We start from the raw sequence: 14,709 nt of genomic DNA, 5'->3' as shown, positions 1-14,709 counted from the left end.
CACACACACCCATTTTCATAACAGTTTAAATTCTGGGATTACACTGGGACTTCTTTTGCCTTTTTTAGCAGAATATCCGTCAATCCATCCGCATCTCTGTCCCATGACTCAGGGGCACTCTCTCTGCTTTGATTCTCCTCCTTTGGAAGAAACTATTTTGAACCTGACCTTTGACCATCTGAGAGTTATTTTGGGTACCTTTTAGGGAAGAATGCCCTTTGCAATAATGTTTCCCATCCCTGATCCAGGGCAGGTGGGTGGACCCAGGCTCCCTTTGCACACCAAGCAGCCACTTCTAAGCCATATTGACTGTTTTGCAGAAGGAATGTGTGTGTGTGGCCTCAGGAGGGGAGGGCCAGCAGGAGGGTTGGGGATCTTTACCCACTATTCTCTGGAAGGCATTTCCCATTGCACCTCCTCCTATAAGGCCCAGCCCCTCTCCCCTGCCCCAGTGTGGGAGGGTACTCTGGAGTGAGCAGCACCTCTGTAGGGGGAGCCTGTAGATGAGGACTCAGAGAACCACTGGTGACTAGACCTATGCCTCCAGGCCTTTGGTCCAAGCCAGGTTTCCCTGATTCCCCAGAGTCAGGAGCACAAGTGGAGTCTGACCTGGTGATACTATTTCTGATGACCTCGTCAAAAAATAAACAATTCCCAGTGTTCCAGGTGAGGCTTTGAAAAGCCTTCCAAACAGCTCTGTTGCCCCTAGCAATCCTGCCAACAGGCACTGCCACACAAGAGATGTGGCTGGCCTAGAATGGCCTGTTGCCATAGCAACTGGAGGCAAAGGGGCAGTGAACAGAATAACAACAGCAACAATGCCCTTGCCACCAACCTCCTCCCCTGAGCACCAGGCTGGTGATGGCCGCTGGACTCTGAGACGGAGAGCCAATTCACTTTCAAGTGTTCACCAACCACTGACGTGTTTTTATTTCCTTCTCTATGATTTTAAGATGTGTTTTTCTGCATTCTGTATAGAAACATATCAAACTAAATAAAAGCAGTGTCTTTATTATAAAAATCTGCTGCCTCTGAATGTCTCTTTCCTTGGCCTCTATATGAATTTCAGGATATAAGCCGCAAAGGCTGGAGTTCATGTGACAGAAGCAAGAAGGGTTCCAGCTAAATCCAGTTTGAGGTGGCTTTTAAGTAGCTGGCCTGATGGCCTTCACACAGTTTTATCATTTCTGCATCCTGGGAAAGTTTGGGGTATGCCCAGAAGCTCTGCCAATCTATCAGTACCCCCCATAGTGCTTCTTTTGCCTGTGAGACATGTGTCATCTTTTTCATCAGTAAGATGAGCTATTCTGGGCAGGATAGTGGAACAGACCCTATCACAGGATGCTTCGCCCAGAGTGGGTAAGCTCCTGGGCAGGAGTATTACATTTTTAGCCTCCATGAAGAGGGGAACCTGGAGAAGCTTGTGGTTGATGCTCCACCCCAGTTTCTACTCTGCTGACTATGAGCTTGGAACCAGGCAGTCTATGGCAGGTTTGGTCTTGAGGCTGGGAGAAGAGGAAAATGGTTTCTGATGCTGCCCTGGGTAGGTCTATGGATTCCAGGGAGCTGCCTTGCTTGTGATGGTCAGCGCAGCTGACATGACACAGTGCCCAGAAAGGGACTGGTAGATTGCCTTGGGACACTGCCTTGGAGTTGAGAGGCAAGGAAAGCAGCACCTGTGTCTAAAGAGGCAGAATGGTCACAGAGCAATTGGTTCCTCTATTGGCCTCACCTCTACCCCCTTCCCTGGTTCTTAACATCTGCCCCCGTAGGCTGTCTCCTCAGCTTACAACCATCAAGACCTACAGCAGAGACTAGTCCCTACAGCTAAAGCCTGAATGCCAGAAGGGGGAGTGGTTGAAGGTCAAATTACTTGTGAAACTAGGACTTGAGTGTATACCATGTTGATGTTGAGTGCCGTTGTGTTGGTTCCAACTCATAGTGACTCTGTATAGTATTTCCCAGGAGCAGCTGGTGAGTTTGAACTGCTGGCCTTGTGGTTCAAACTGACCTTGTGGTCCAGTGTTTTATCCCACAGCACTAAACTCTGGCGCTGTGGTTTAATGCGCCAGACTGCAGAGCCTTTTGAACTCCAAAGTCGGCAGTTCAAGCTCACCAGCTGCTCTCAGAAACCCTATACAGAATCGCTATGGGTCGGAACTGACTCGATGGCACTTAACAACAACAAAAACAACAACTACACAATATTGCCAGGTAAAGCTATCCCTAGGCTGTTCATCTAGGTTTCATGACAGGAGCCCAGGAAATGACCCTAACTTTCAGCTTCTCCTTGTTTTCTTGGCTTCAGGAAGCTGTGCTTGTAATGAAAAGCTATTGGATCATGAGTAAGCTTACAGTTCTGCCTGAACTAGAGTGAATGGATCTTTGGTCTCTGCAGAGAACAGTTATATCAGCAGGGCAGAAAGAAAAACCTCTGCCGCACCTTGCACTTCTTTGAGGAGACTTCTATGGCATGGCAAACCCCTACCCAACACTCCTGCCAAATCCTGTGATCTGTTGGTGAGAGGGTGGAGGCGAGGTGAGTGTGAACTGCTTTTGAATTGGAGAAGCTTCTTGTTGTTATGTGCCATCGAGTCGATTCCCACTCATTGGGACCCTGTATAGGGTTTCTGAGGAGCGGCTGGTGAACTTGAACCGCCGACCTTGCAGTTAAAACGGCATTGCAGTCTGGCGCATTAACCCATAGTGCCACACCAGGAGAAGTTTGTAGAGGAAAGGAAAAGGAAGGGATAAGATGGGGGTCTACAGGGCTATTGTTAAGTGATGTCAAGTTGATTTCAACTCATAAGTACCATATACTGGGTTCCCAAGGAATAACTGGTGGACTTGAACAATCACCTTTGTGATTAATTTTCCACATTAGGATTATTTGTTGTTAAGTGACATCATTGTCAAGTCAGTTACAACTCAGTACAGGGTTTCTGAGGAGCAGCTGGTGGATTTGAAATGTCTACCTTGCAGTTCAAACCAACCTTGTGGTCCAGTGCTTATCCTACAGCACTGGCGCAAATGCTTCAGGGTTTTTTATGATAATAAAACTTTGTTCATCATGCAAAGCAAGCAAATTATTATTTTAAGCCCCAAATGGAGGCTGCTGGATACCATTTCCCAGACAGGGACTGTTGAGGGCCCAGAGGGGAAGACAAAGCAAGAAGTTCAAAGTGGGGGATGTCCATCTTTGGGAGAGATGTACTCCTGCTGGAAGCTTGGTCCCACTACCACAGTCCTGGTGCGGCACTGAGGGTTAATGCACTGGACTGCAAAGTCGGGGTTTCAAGCTTACAGCCGCTCCTCGGAAGTCCTATACACGGTCGCTATGAGCCGGAACCAACACTACAGCACGTAACCACAGCTTTGGTGGAGATCTTGGAGTCTCAACTTGAGTAAAGCAAAATTGATCCGTAGGCTTCTCTATAAGGCTTGGGGCGGGGCGAGGTGTGGGGAAAGCAGCTCTGAACAGAGTAGAGAGACAGGAGACAGTATCCACAAGCTCCCAGCAGGTGGCACCAGAGACTGTTAAGACAGCCAGCCATTCGCAGGCGCAAGGACCTGGATTTTAAGTGGAGATCAGTAACGCCACAGGCGAGGAAAAATGCTGACACAAGAGGTGGCTGCGGACGAGGTAGAGGTTAATACAGGATTACTGGGTCAACCTAGATAAGAGGAACTGAGCCCAGTGGAGATGCAACTAAGGTCTAGGGGACTGGCGAGACAGAGACAGCAGGGGGCTATTGTTAGGCATTGCTTTTGTTGTTAAGTGCTGTAGAGTCGGTTCTGACCCATAACGACTCTGTGTAGGGTTTCTGAAGAGAGACTGGTGAGCTTGAACCGCTGGCCTTCTGGTTCAAATGACTTTACAGTCTGGCGCATTAACTCACAGCACTATATCAGGACTCCAATTGTTAGGCATTAGTTGGTTCTATCTCATAGCAGCCTTATGCACAGCAGAATGAAACACTACCGGTCCTGTGCCATTTTCACAATTGCTGTTAAGCTTGCGCCCGTTGCTGCTGCCACTGTGCCAATCCATCTCCTTGGGGGTCTTCCTCTTTTTCTCTGACCCTCCACTTTACCAAACATGATGCCCTTCTCCAGATATTTTTTCCAGACTGGTCTCCTGATAATATGTTCGAAGTATGAGAGACGAAGTCTGACTTCTAAGGAACTGTACTTTTCCAACACAGATTCATTTGTTTTTCTGGTAGTCCATGGTACTTGCTGTAGTCTTCTCTAACACCATAACTCAAATGCATAAATTGTACCATCTTCCTTATTCGTTGTTGAACTTTGACATGCATATGAGGCTACTGAAAATCCCATGGCTTGAGTCAGGCATACCTTAGTCCACAAACTGACATCTTTGTTCTTGAACACTTTAAAGAGGTCTTGTGCAGCAGATTTGTCCAATGTAATAAGTCATTTGTGTTTTTGCTGCTTCTGTGACTGTTGATAGTGATCCAAGCAAAATGAAGTCTTTGACATCTTCAATATTTTCTCCATTTATCATTTATTGGTCCAGTTGTGAGGATTTTTGTTTTCTCTCCTTGAGGTGCAACCCACACTAAAGGCTGTGGTCTTTGATCTTCATCAGTAAGTATTTAAGTCCTCTCTGTTTTTAGCAAGCAAAGTTATATCATCTGAATATTGCAGATTTATAATGATCCTTCCTCCACTCCTGATGTCATGTTTTTTTTTTCATATAATCCAGCTTCTCGGATTGTTTTCTCTGCATACAGATTAAATAAGTATGGTGAAAGAATACAACCTTGGTGCACACCATTCTTGACTATAAAGCATTTAGTGTCTCCTTGTTCTGTTCCAATGACTGCCTCTTGATATATGTACAGTTTCCTCAGGAGCACAATTGCTGTTGTTTGTTAGGTGCCATCGAGTCGGTTCTGACCCATAGCAACCCTGTATAGGGTTTCCAAAGAGCAACTGGTGAGCTTGGACCACCAACTGTGCAGCTCAAACGACTGCAGTCTAGCACATTAGCCCACCGCGCCACACCAGGACTCCACAATTAGGTGCTCTAAAATATCCATTCTTCGTAAAGCTATCCATAGCTTGTCAAAATTCACACAGTCGAACGCATAGTCAAAGCACAGGTAAAAAATCTTTCTGGAAGTCTCTGCTTTCAACCAAGATCCATCTGACATCAGCAGTGATATCTGTCATTCCATGTACTCATCTGAATTCAGCTTGAGCCTCTAGCAGTTCCCTGTCAATGTACTGTTGCAGCCGTTTTTGAATTATCTTTAGCAAAATTTTACCTATATGTGATATTAATGGTATTGTCCAATGATTTTTGCATTCCACTGGGTCATCTCACTTTGGAATGGGACAAATTTCTTGCCATAGATGAGTGAGTGCCTCCAGTGTTCCGGCAGTTTGTTGAAAGATGTCAATGTGAATTTCATCAATTCCTGTAGTCTTGTTCTTTGCCAATGCCTTCAGTGCACCTTCGTCTTCTTTCCAGTATCATTGGCTCTTGATCATATCCTACCTCTTGAAGTGGTTGAACATAGACCATTTCTTTTTGGTATAGTGACTCTGTATATTCTTTCCAATTTCTTTTGATGTTTTCTGCATCATTCAATATTTTGTCCATAGAATCCTTCAATATTCCAAGTTGATGCTTTAATTTTTCCTTCAGTTCCCTCATCCTGAGAAATTTTGAATGTGTTCTTCTGCTTTGACTTTCTAACTCCAAGTCTTTGTACATTCCACTTGACTGTCTTTTTCAGCTGCCCTTTGAAATTTTCTGTTCAGCTCTTTTACTTCCTATGTCTTCTATTTACTTCAGCATCCCTATGCTGGTGAGCAAGTTTCAGAGTCTCTTTGACATTTATTTTGGTCTTTTCCTTCTTTCTTGTCTTCTTAATCTTTTGTTTTCTTGATGTCACCCCACAACTCTTCTTGTTTTGGGTTGTTAGTATCTAATGCATCAAATGTGTACTTAAGGTGATCTCTAAATTCAGGTGGGATATGTTCAAGGTCATATTTTGGTTCTCGTGGACTTGTTTTAATATATGAGTGGTCTGTCGATAGTCAGCCCCTGGCCTTGATTTGGCTGATGATATGGAGCTTTTCCACCATCTTTTCCCATAGGTGTAGTCACTTTGACTTCTGTGTATGCCATCTAGTGAGGTCTCTGTTGTTTAAAAAAAAAATACTTGGAATGAACAAGTCATTGGTCTTGCAAAATTCTATCGTGCTCTCCAGCATCATTTCTATCATCAAGTTCATATTTTCCAACTACTGATCCTTCCTCTGTTTCTAACCTTTGCATTCCAATCACCAGTAATTAATACATTATTTATTGCATGTTTGATAAATTTCAGACTGAAGAAGTTGGTAGAATTCTTGTGTTTTATCATCACTGCTTTTAATGAATATTGCATAATTTGAGTAATAATGGTATTAACTGGTCTTTCTTTTAGGCCTATGGGTATTATCCTGTTATGAGCAGTATTATACTTCAAGATAGATCTTGAAATGTTTTTGTTTTTATGATGAATGTGACACTATTTCACTTCAGTTTGTCATTCCCACATTCCATGGTGATTGTCACATTCATATGGTTTACTATTCATATTGTCATATCAGCTCTCTCACTAAATGCCTTGGATATCGATTTTTATGCGTTCCATTTTCATTTTTGACAACTTCTAGTTTTCCTAGATTCATGCTTTTTACACTCCATGTTTCAATTAATGGATGTTTACAACTGTTTCTCCTCATTTTGAGTTGTGCCCCATCAGCAAATGAAGATCTCGAAAGCTTTACTCTATTCACGTGCCGTCATAGTCAGCTCTTCCCCAGTCAAATTTGAGTGCCTTCCAACCTGAGGAACTCATTTTCTGGCACTATATATGACACTATTCTGGTGCTATTTATTATGTTTTCATCTTCCAGCACTGTATCTGACAATGTTCCTCTGCTATTCCTAAGATTTTCAGTGACTAATCATTCAGAAGTGGTCCGTCTCTCCTGCTTAGTCTGTCTTAGTCTGGAAGTTCATCTGAAACCTGTCCACCATGGGTGACCCTGCTGGTATTTAAAATACCGGTGGCATAGCTTTCAGCATCACAGTAACATGCAAGCCACCACAGTGTGACAAATGACAAATGAACGGTGAGCTGGGTTAAAGCCATAGGACAGGCAGATCCCTGCCTTGGACTAGTGGTGAAATTGGGCCAATCTCTGATCGCTCACCACAAGGTGGCGTCCTTGAGCAATCCCTGAAGAGACTGAAAACACCCACACTAGTATAGTGAGGGTTGGGAGCATGTTTTTCTTAGGGTCCTTCTTCCTGGTAAAGGAAAGCCGACATGGGTCTGGGGACCTGGCGGGGGGTGGGGGGTGGGGTGACCGGGTGCCGGGGCAGAGTGCAGAGGGGATAAAGGACATTCTCCATCTGCCACTGAGAACAGAAAGGCCACATGGTCATCTGAGCGTAGGATCCAGCCCTCCAGAGGGTGATTTGTTGTTGTTTTTATTAGGTACTGTGGAGTCGGTTCCTACTCAGTGACCCTGCACAGGGTTTCCGAGGCTGTAAATCTTTATGGGAGCAGAACGCTTCATCTTTCTCCCGCGAAACAGCTGGTAGTTTCGAACTGCCAACCTTGAGGGTAGCAGTCCGAATCTGTAACCACTATGCTATATGATGGATCAATCTGGGACTCATGCTTTTGGATGATTTTTGCTCCTGAGGTCAGCCAGTAAACCTCGAAATCCTCAAATTTGGCTGTATGTGAGCAGGATCCAAAAAGAACCTTTCTTCTGTGCACTCTGCTTCAGTTTTTGCGGAGCTTCGTGCCTTGCAGTGTCTAGTACAGGACCCACACGTAGTAGGGCTCCCTGAGTTTCCTTTCCTTGCACCTTAGAGCTCCTGAGGTCAAAGTCCAAAGATGGAGATAGCCAGTACTGTGGGATCTGGGACAACCCCAGGTGGCAACCAAGTACCTCCTGTTGTGTGGTTGGGGTCCCCTATTCTTTGTCCCTGGGTTAAGACATTTGGCACAGACAAGGATAGGGAGGCTGGTGACTTTTCCTGGGAGAACCTTGGAGTAGGAACACCCTGAAGTCTCAGAGTACACTTTCCCAAAGCTGTCTCCACTTTCCCAGAATCCCACTGGGACAGCAGGGCATGCCCAGAGGGCAGCTGACCAGGGCTCCCGGTAATAAGCATGCTATTATTGCCCTCTTTCTTAATAGTGCTACAGTATCAAGTTGTCAAGGGAAAAGCCCAAATTAGGTGCCAAAATGGCTCCAAGTTAAGCCCAAGCCTGTTCTCTCTCCAGGGAATAAGATCACTGGATCACTCTCCACTTCTCTTAGAACCTGTGTTACAAAGGGTCTTGGTATATATAGGGCTCCAGTCTGTTATAACCAAAGGTGGGGGAGCTTCTCCTGGGGATTAGCAGCAACTTGACTGTGGCATGTTTGGGGGAGGGGGACCAGCTTTGTTCTGGCTGAACTTAAACTCATGGAAAATGTACCTGTTTGGACTAAACAAGGAGCTGGGTATGAGGAATGCAAGAGGGACATACATAGTCCTATGCCTATTTGAGGAGCATATGGTGTGGATGTGTAGATGTGCGCAGCAAGGGAGAGCAACTCTGCTTTCCTGTATTCAGTGCAATGATTAGAAACTGAAGAGGCATTTACTATGATCCCAAGAGCTCTGACCTAGCAACCACTGTACCTCCAAGCCTTGCCCTGGGCTCCAAGCAACACATTTATTTAGTTCAGGATCTCCAACCTCCTCAGAGACATCTGGGACCAGGCAGAGATAGAAGGGAGTACCCACTTTGTGAGTCCCAAGAAGATCACTGGAACAGAACTAAGAATGGGGGTAGTTTTGGTTCGAATCAGCAAAGATGGGGGATTGGATCCTAGGATCAGATGACCATATAGCCTTTCTGTTCTCTCAGTGGCAGATGGAGAATGTCCTCAGTCCAGCCTTGCTAGGAACTCCTCAGTCTGCACTGTCAGCTCATTGTCAGAAAGACTGCATTTCCAGAAAGCTGATGCCTGCACCAGGCCTCCCATCTGGAGGGGTTATTAATACATAAATAGCAGTGGTAACCCAGATGTTGCTGTTCAAATGATACCTACTGCCACTCATCCTAGAACCTGAGAGACCCAGGAAGGGCTCTTGCCAGCCCTCTAAAGACAATCTTGATACCTGCAGTATGACTTCCGTCCTCACTGCCTGGTCTGGTGATGCTATAGACAGACTGTGGTCTGCAGAAGGCCAAGGGTCAAACCCCCAGCTTGAGGGAGTAGCAGTCAAGCAAACCTCAGTCTTGGAGTCTGCATGCTTAATGAGGGCAGAGTATTATCACTATATAACTTCTGTTGCATCCTTGAGGTCTAGCATAGTGCCAAGTTTAACCAAATAGAAACAACTAGGCAAAGCAACCTATGCACAACAGAATGAAACACTACCCAGTCCTGGGCCAACCTCACAATTGTTGCCATTCTTGAGCCCATTGATACTGCCATTTTGCCAGTCCATCTCACTGGGGATCATCCTCTTTTTCTCTGATCCTTCACCTTACCAAACATGATATCCTTCTCCAGTGACTGGTCCCTCCTGACAATATGTCTGAAGTATGAGAGATGAAGTTTGGCCATCCTGGCCTCCAAGGAACACTCTGGCTGCACTTTTTTTTTTTTTATGTTTTATTGTGAATTATGTGATAGTTTACATGGGAGAACATTAGCTTTACATTCATCCTATCGTATATCGTTTCATTGCCATAGTTACAACCCCCTCCATGCATCATCAATCAACCGAAGGGTATACCCTGCAAGCCTGCCCCTTTGTTGTCAGCACACAGCCCCTCTCCCAGCCGCTCCGTCTCTTCATGTTATCTTCTCTGCCTCAATCTCAAGCATCACTGTTTCTCTGTGTAGGGTCCTGCACTCTGCTCTTCTCCCTTGATGGTCCCAGGGACCTCTGCTCCTGAACTGCAGAGTCAACCACTGCCCCCCCCCTTTTTTTTTTAATGTTTTATTGTGAATTATGTGATAGTTTACATGTGAGAACATTAGTTTTACATTCATCCTATCATATATCGTTTCATTCCCATGGTTACAATCCCCTCCATGCATCATCAACCAACCAAAGGGTATATACTACAAGCCTGACCCCGCAGTCGTCAGCACACAGCTTCTCTTCCTCTCTGTGTCTAAAGTCTCCAGCTGCTCCATCTCTCCATGTCATTGTCTTTGCCTCCATCTCAGGCATCACTGCTTCTCTGGATAGCGTCCCGCTTTCCGCTCTTCTCCCTTGATAGTCCCAGGGACCTCTGATCCTAGACTGAAAAGTTAATCACACCCCTCCTTGCTACAAAACATCTGCCTTTACATTTCCAACCCTCATAATCAGTCCTGATAACAATTATTCACTATTGTATCACAAGAGACCTATCCGCGTTTCATTTCATCAGTCCCACCTAGACAGATTGGATACTACTAAGTGGAAATTCTACCTTTCTCCATGCCCTCTGGATTTAGATTCCCTCTTGAAAGCTTGTAAGCCAGTCACTTCTTGCCTTTGTAGCCTCATCTTGGGTAGCCAGTGTCCAAGTTGCCCATCTCTGTCTACTCTGTGTACAGAAGGGGGGGTATGAATGATCCTTGCTGTAAAGATTTGTTCCCTCTTTTGAGCAACTGCATCCATAGGTGTAGGTCAAGTTCATTAAATTGTATCAGATTACTCTTTTTTCCTCTTCTTTCTCCTAGTTGAGTTCTGATCATCCAGCCATTGAAGCCAGGTCAAGTGGGTATTATCTGCAAATGTGGGTGTTCTTGTGCATATGCCATCACTTCTTATCAGCTGGACACTTCACTCTCCACTCTAGTCCTCTGTGGCTATATCACTAACTCTGGGCCCAGGAGTCCCCTAGTCTTGCCATACTACTGGCCAACCAGGTCTCCACCCAAGTTCATAGGAGTCTATTGAACGTGGTAGGACTTAGCTCACAGATTCATTGTTGTTTTTTCCCTCACTTCCCCTTACCGGTGACCAATGTGGTCACCAATCAGAGCACATGTCTGCTCGTGTATTCCCCTTGAGTCTTAGTCTTGGAAGGGGGTTTGTCCTGAGGCGACCCAACCACATGCCTTGATGTTTCCTGGGCGAGCAACTTGCTTGTTCTTGTAGTAGTCAGTCGGACTGCCATTATTGTTTTTTATCTTTCCTGTCGGTCTTTCTTTCAAGAAGTATCTTCTGTTCTTCTAGCTGCTCCAGGCTGGTCTACTTGTCCTTTTAAGTGGTGATGTCCCATGGCTCCAGATCCACCTCAGAAGATTCTGGATGGGGTTCAGGATTCCAGCTATGGTCTTATGCAATGCAGAGGCTCTGCAGGAAGTCGCCTTCCTTGGGCAAGTTGTAGCCCCATTTTAGGCATTCTAATCAATTATAGGCAGAAGATGAACTTACAAGCTTTCTATGGTGATATTTCTGGCTAGTCCTTTCTCTCCCCTTCAGATGTTTGTTTTATAATGGTATTCAGGGAAACCAAGATTCAAAAGACAGCCAAGCATCATAACATTATTTTCTCCCTTTTACCCTTTCAAACCATGCCTCAATCTCTGTGTCCCAGAGCCCTGTTGTTCCAAGGTTGTGCATAAACATCATTACTAACCTCTGGCCCACTTAATCTGCCTGCACTTCTTCCAACACAGATCTGTTGGTTCTATGGGCAGCCCATGGCACTTTCAATATTCTCCTCCAACACCATAACTCAAAGGCATCAATTCTGCTTTGGTCTTCCTGATTCACTGTCCAGCTTTTGCATGCATATGAGGTTATTGAAAATACCATGGCTTGGGTCTTAGGGAACCATGAAATTTTGTATTTGCTCTCGAGTTGTGTTGCATCATCGGAGATCCACCTACCCCGATTCTATAAATTTTTCCTGGGAGGCAGGAACTCTTCCAGCAGTTCTGGGAAATCATTTTGAGTACTCAGTAGAAATGAGATTTTTCTCCTACCACAGTCTACTTTGATCAGACAAAGATGGAGCTCAGTGTTTCTCTATGTCCCATGGCTCCAGATCCCTGGTGGTGAAAGGATAATTCTTAGTAAAGCTCTTAGATTTGCAATAGTAGAGTCACAGAGGGACCAGGAGGCAGAGTTGCTGTAAGATGCTCCTCTGCAGACATGTGGACAAAACCTGATGAAGGACCTGTGCTAGCCACCCCTTCCCCTGTCTGAGCCTGTTGCCTGGGGTAAGACGCAAAGGCACGTGCTTTCAGGAGAATGCACAAGGGCATGACCTTCCACCTAGAACTGTTCTCCCACTGATGAAGAGAGGTGGGGGGAACGGACCATGGGAAGTGGGATATCTGTGGTGGTGGTTGTGGTGTGCTATGGAGTCAGTTCAGACTCCTAGTGACTCTGTATAGTCTTTCTGAAGCTATAAATCTTTACAGGAGCAGAAAGCCTCATCTTTTTCTTGAACTCAATTTGCGGCTGGTGGATTTGAACTGCTGACCTTGCAGTTTGCAGCCCAACTCATAATCCACTAAGCTACCAGTGCTCCTTAAAGTAGGATACTAGTGGGCAGGATTGCAGTAGGAATGGTGGTGGTATTTTCTAAGGTTATTTTCTCTTTTTCCTGCACACTGTACTCCTGGAGGGCAGGCCCCAGACTTCTCTGGGCCTTGCATAGATATGAGTTGGGTGTGCTCTGGCTGAAGAAGAGGATTAGAGCCTGCATGCATGAACAAGACAGGCAAAATCAACGCGGAGGCCCATCTGTGGGAGTGCAGAGGGGCAAGGAAAGCAATGTGTTTTGATTTGAATGCTTACAACTTAGAGAAACTGTGGCTTCATTATTTTTTCTTGTCATAACAAGTCTTTGGAAGCACATGACTCTCATAGCAATGGGGCTTAATTAGCCTTCTTGGAAGCAATGTATGGGCGGTGGGGCTAGTCAGGTGGTTAACCTTTCTGGTGATTTTTTTTTTTTTACATAATACAAGTAAGATAGTAAGATTTGCATATTACAAAGGAGAAGAATTATGCAGACAAGGCATCAAACAATTTCTATATCTTCCAGTGTTGTCTCCTTCTCCTACTTTATCAAGGGCCATGGTCCAGTTGAGGGCCTTACTGCACAATAAGGTTGTTCAGGCCGGCCAAGATGAGCTGTAACATGACAAAGATCAGGTCTCATTTGTAGTTCCTGATACTTGAGTGTGGATCAGACTTACTCTCTCTGTTGGTGGTGGTGCCGACAAACCTCAGCCAGGAAGGAAAGCCTGTGCTTCTTTAGGGTTTCTCTTCAGTTTTGTTTCTCATCCCAGAGGAGTGAGGGCAGGGCATCAATTTCCTGAGTTGCTTCTCTCTGGGAGGTGTGATAGATCCTAGCAGCACTCTGGCAGAGAGAAGATACAGAGCTCAGGGAACACCTTGGAGAGGAGTTGACTCTTTCAGGCTCTCTGGAACAGTCTGAAGTCCATGATACCGTGTCATACAGAACTGTCCTCAGTCATCCTTCTCTCCCACTCCCCTTTTTTGTTCTCTTCCATCCCCACTCATTATATCTCCTTTTCTTGCTGCAAGATTTGCCATATTTCTTCACCCTGATTAGCATCTTCATCTTTGGATCCCGAGCCTCCTATGGAGGCTGCTATACTAAAAGCAGGAACCCACAGTTCACTGGACTGTTCTGGGAAAGCAGAACCAACCCAGTCTGCATTCTGTCACTCATGGCTAATTTATAGGTTGCCTTGCCAATTGCCCTCTTGGCTCCCTGCCATTTCTTCATTCTCCTAAGATTTGCCTTCCAGTGACTGATCATTTCCATCAATCCCAGCTCAAGCTGGCTCTGGCTGGGATTTTTCTTACCTTGGTGAATTTTTATGATATTTTCTCTCTAATCCTCTAATGTGGCTGAGAATACAGGTTGGAGAAGCACTGTGGACACTTCCATCCTTCAGTTCTGTTGCAACATGTAGACTGGTTCTCCTTCTTCAGAATGGCTACCACACACGCATACATTTCATTTCTTCAGCAAGTTAAACTTGGGGTACTGGGATACTCCTGTAGCATCTCCACGTCCATCTTGTTCTTGGCAGGGCAGCAGGTAGACCTAAAAGGGAACACCATACGACTAGTCTGCATAAACTGAGAGGAAGAACCATGGCTTGTTCACTTGTTATAAACAACAGTCCAGCCTAGTGAGTTTTCCTAGGTAGATACAGATAGCTCATTGATAACCCTAAATAAACACAAGGAGTTCTAGAAATAACCTCTGTACTTTCTCCTTTACTTATTATGTAAACAATCTATATGCAGTGATGTAGTAGAAGCAGCCTTAAGTCCCTCTGGGGTGTTTTTTATTTAATTATGGTAAGTTACATATGTGCATATACACATATGTAATACATACGGGGTTGCTATGAATTGGAACCAACTCAATGGCACTGAACAAAAATTTACACACATATATATATATATATATATAGTTGTTGTTAGGGTTGTTGAGTTGGTTCTGACTCATAGCAATGCTGTATAGAGTTTCCAAGGCTACAGATCTTTATAGGAGCAAAAAGCCAAATATGTGGTTAGCAGTCCAGTTCTTATCCTACAACAGCACAACAGGACTATAAATTGAAGAGGTGCAAGAGCTGAACAGGAAATTTCAAAGATCAGCTCGAGAA

Source organism: Chrysochloris asiatica, unplaced genomic scaffold (assembly GCF_000296735.1).
Source record: "Chrysochloris asiatica unplaced genomic scaffold, ChrAsi1.0 scaffold00246, whole genome shotgun sequence".
Classification (NCBI taxonomy): domain Eukaryota; kingdom Metazoa; phylum Chordata; class Mammalia; order Afrosoricida; family Chrysochloridae; genus Chrysochloris; species Chrysochloris asiatica.
The sequence above is the reverse complement of the archived record's forward strand: the minus strand, read 5'-3'. Positions refer to the sequence as shown.